The 4,089-nt window shown below is 34.4% G+C and overlaps 1 long non-coding RNA gene across 1 annotated transcript; it reads left to right on the top strand.

The window, feature by feature from the left end:
• The first annotated feature begins 1,940 nt into the window (after window positions 1–1,940).
• LOC140181581 (uncharacterized) lies at window positions 1,941–3,353 on the top strand. Its single transcript, XR_011876452.1, has 2 exons — window positions 1,941–2,735; window positions 2,923–3,353. It is a non-coding gene; the product is annotated as an uncharacterized lncRNA (long non-coding RNA).
• The last annotated feature ends 736 nt before the right edge of the window (window positions 3,354–4,089 follow it).

Genomic DNA, 4,089 nt, shown 5'->3' with positions numbered 1-4,089 from the left:
GCAAAAAGATTAAAGTATGCATGAGTAATGATTCGTGTGGGTATCTGCTTGATCATAATTGCTTTGCTTTGGTGTGCCTTTCAATCTCTCAGGCAAATGCAGCTTCCGGAATGGCGATCCATGATGATTGCAAGTTGCGGTTTTTGGAGCTCAACACAAAAATGACTCACAGGTTCATAGTTTTCAAGATTGAGGAGAATCAGAAGCAAGTCATTGTGGAGAAGCTTGGTGAGCCAGCTCAAGGCTATGAAGATTTCGCTGCTTGCCTCCCTCCTAATGAGTGCCGCTATGCTATATATGATTTCAAGTTCTTGACCGAAGGCAATATCTCCAAGAGCATAATTTTCTTCATTGCTTGGTAATTAGATGTTTGCTTGTTTGTTTGTTCATATGCCTACTGGTTGCTTTTGCTGTTGATTGATATTAATTTGATTTTCGTGTGCCTTTGTGCTTTTGTGATATTAATTTGATTTTCTAGTTATAAATTAATCTCTAAATAGTTGCATTGTGCTACTTGTTCCAATTTTTCTTGCGTACTACTTGAATAGCATGATGAGGTTCAAAATTTTAAATTTCTTAACCCTGTGCGTTTCTTCTTTTTGACAGTTTTGTACAGGAATATGATCCCTTGTAATTTTACTATGAATACATCTAATGTGATGCCTAGTTTGGCCACAGATCTGCTGGTGAGTTATTTTTTATTTTAATTTACAATGTTCTATTGTTGATGGCAAAGTTTCAGTTTTTAAGTGTAAAAAATAATTCATAAGATCAAACAAGGAAGGAAAAGTCTCTCAACAAATCCCCCGGCCGTCGCCGCTTCGTCGTAAGCTTCTCTTCTTCCGAAATCGAACCAGCCTTCACACTTCCCTCTGAATTAACCTTTACCTTTGTTCTTAATTCCTCCAAAATACAGCAGCAACACCAGTAACAATTTTTTCTTAATTACCTAGGGTTTCCTTAGGAGTGTGGTAAGGAGTAGCATGGAGTGGGTTGGTTAGACTTGTACATAATAATTTGATGTAGATTTTTATCAGGATAGTTAGGATTTGTACATAATAATTATAATCATAAGTTATTAATTATTTTAACAAAGTAGCTTTAGACTTGGTTAAGGGTGAGTTTTTTCCTTTAGGTTGTGTTTGGTAAGTATCTCAGGATAGAAATACAAGGACAGAAGATAGACACAAGACATAATAGTTGAGTCTCTATCCTCTTTCCGCTGTCCCCAGTTTTTAGTTGGAAAGAAAATAATGCAAATTCTATCTTAGGTAGAGATGTTTTCCTATTGCTATATTTGTCTCCTTCTCCAGCATGTTTGTATCTACAAGTTTTTGTATTTATGTTATGGGACAATTACTAAACAGGTCTTTTGTGTTGGTTTTGCTATTTGATTACTATTTGAAGCTGTTGACATAATTCTCAATCCGTTCTTCCATACCCTGAAAACCTCAATGCTCTCTTCTGCAGGTTAATTGCAGCTTTATCCAGAGATATTCTGGAAGAATTTGTTCCATAAGCTTCTGCTCGCTTTGACTTGATGTTTTAGAAATTCTGGTCTTCTTATGCCTTAAACTTTTAGATATCGTGTTTGTGTTTTCATTTATTTCATGTATCAACTCTGTACATAGCCTTATTTGAAGGTTTCCCTATTATAAATATGCATTTTAAGGGAAATTCTCACTCGGCCATGTCGGTTTGGTTAGGCTGTTGCCAAGAATTGTTGATTCTTTGGTATCTCTTCTCAAAAGTGGGGGAGATAGGGAGCCAAATCTCATTGAACAGGTACAAGCTTGTCTTGTCAGTGATATTCCTATAAGTAAAATATTGTTTTCCATTTTGCATTTGGTGATTTCTCATTTCCCAATATAAATGTGAAATATGAAACTTTTGTTGGTTATGAAACTCTTTGTCCCCTCCATCTTTGTTGGTGATTTCTCATTTCTCTTTGTCCCCTCCCTCCTTTTCTTTAACTGTACATTTATTTATTTCTTTTGTTGGTTATAAAACTCTACGATATTTTTGGTGACATAGGAATTGGAAGAATCATTGCTGAAGCAGTGAAGGATCCATCTGCCTGCAGTGAATCAGCTGTTGGAGAATTGCTTTATAATATAATGAAAGGTTACTCTTCAAGGTTCCATTCGAAAGCAGAGCGAGTTATACAGTTATTGACTAGCAAAGCAATTTTTTCTATTGGTGATAAAGCCATCAGAAAAAGGGGCAAATTTTGTTACTAATGATAAAGCTAACCAAGGCAAGCTTATCTCTACTTAAATCCTCCTGCATATGTACGATAGAATAAAAAGTCTTGCCATCTAATAATGTTGACAAACAAGGAAGGAAAAGTCTCCTTATCACAAGTTTTACCTGAATGGTAATAGTTTTTCTCATCTTATATCTGTCTAAGGCCTAATGCATAAGATTTTGAACCTTAGGTTGATTTCTTTTCCTTTTATGATTCAAGTTAGTTTTCAGTTAGAGACGTTAACTGTTGAAAAGCATTTTGACTTTTTGTTCAAGTGCAATAGAATAATTCTAAATCTGAATCTAGGGATTCAGAATTCTGATCCAAAACCAATCATCCTCATAATTTGCATTTCCCGTTTCCCCCCAATGATTGGTGCTGCCACTGTGAGACTGAGCTGCGAGACGTTGCTGCAGTGAGTTTGCGTTCCATGGAAGAGTCATATACAACCGGCCTCCCCACCAGCCATTTGGCCGGTTCTGTTCCAGTGAGTCATCCTTCTCCTCTTTCTAGCAGTTGAAGTGGTTTTATATGATTTGGAATTAAATTTTATTAAGTTATTTGATGCCAATGAAATTTTTTGATCTAATTAGTAATGAGCTATTCCTGTTTGATGCCAATGAACTTTTCTGATCTAATTTTATTAAATTTTTTTTGTCTTTTTCCCTTATTAGATCTCCAACTTTGTGATTGGACTGTATTTCCTGAGTGTTATAAACAAGTTTGGAATCAGCAGTGTGTACTTGGGGTTCCCAAAAATTATTATGGCACACAGAAAAAATCCAGAGGTCTTAGCAGAACAAGCAGCCAGGAGAAAGAGAAAACATTGAATGGATCTTAGAAGAATTGAACAACTTTAACTCGGTTTGGCCCTAATTTTAGACTAGGTTTATGTTTATATTTAGGCAATTCAGATATTGGTTAGCTACAAGAGTAGATTGTTTTATACACCTTTAGTGTATGCCACGGTACAGATTTTACAGGTTTTCTTTTTTTCAATGGTATTTGTTTTGAATTATAGTTGATGTATCAATACACTTTGTTGATGTATGGTTGTTACTTATTATTATAGTTGATGTATTAATATACACTTTGTTGACTTGTTTGTTTATAGTACTTTTTTTTAGTTTGATAATACGATGAATTTGTTTATTTTTTGAAATAATATAAATATTCAAATACAAATTAGATAAAAATTTGTATTAAATTTATATTTATTTTGTATGAAAACAAGTTTATTTTATAATGGAAAAATATAAAAAAAATTATATTTTACCTTTCTGACGATTTACAGACGGATTTTCTATCTGTATTCAGAGTGTGAGATGATTTTTCGAGATTTAAATTACAGACGGAAAATCTGTCGAAAAATCTGTCTGTAATTACCGATGAAAAATCCGTCGGAAAATCCATCTGTAATTACAGACGGAAAATCAGTCGAAAAGATCAACACCATAGGGATATGGTTGGAGAATATACAGAGGGAAAATCCGTCGGTAATCGTTAAAAATCATCGGTAAATAATTTCCGGCGAGGCTTTTACAGAGGGAAAAATTCGTCGGTAATTTCGTCGGTAACCAAAAATCCGTCTGTAATAAAGACTAAATCTGTCTGTAAATCTGTTTGTATTAATCTATTTTCTAGTTGTGTTTGTGATTTTACTTGATTTATGTATTGCAATGAGTCTAATTGCTGATTGGTGCACGAAATCGTGATTGTTCATTCATTGGTAACGGCGCCAAAAACTTAATACGCAAGTTCATAATTTTAGTTCTTTTTCACAACTTCGCACAACTAACCAGCAAGTGCACTGGGTCATCCAAGTAATAAACCTTACGTGA

This window comes from Arachis hypogaea, chromosome 18 (assembly GCF_003086295.3).
Source record: "Arachis hypogaea cultivar Tifrunner chromosome 18, arahy.Tifrunner.gnm2.J5K5, whole genome shotgun sequence".
Taxonomy (NCBI): Eukaryota; Viridiplantae; Streptophyta; class Magnoliopsida; order Fabales; family Fabaceae; genus Arachis; species Arachis hypogaea.
This window is presented reverse-complemented; position numbering and strand designations above follow the sequence as displayed.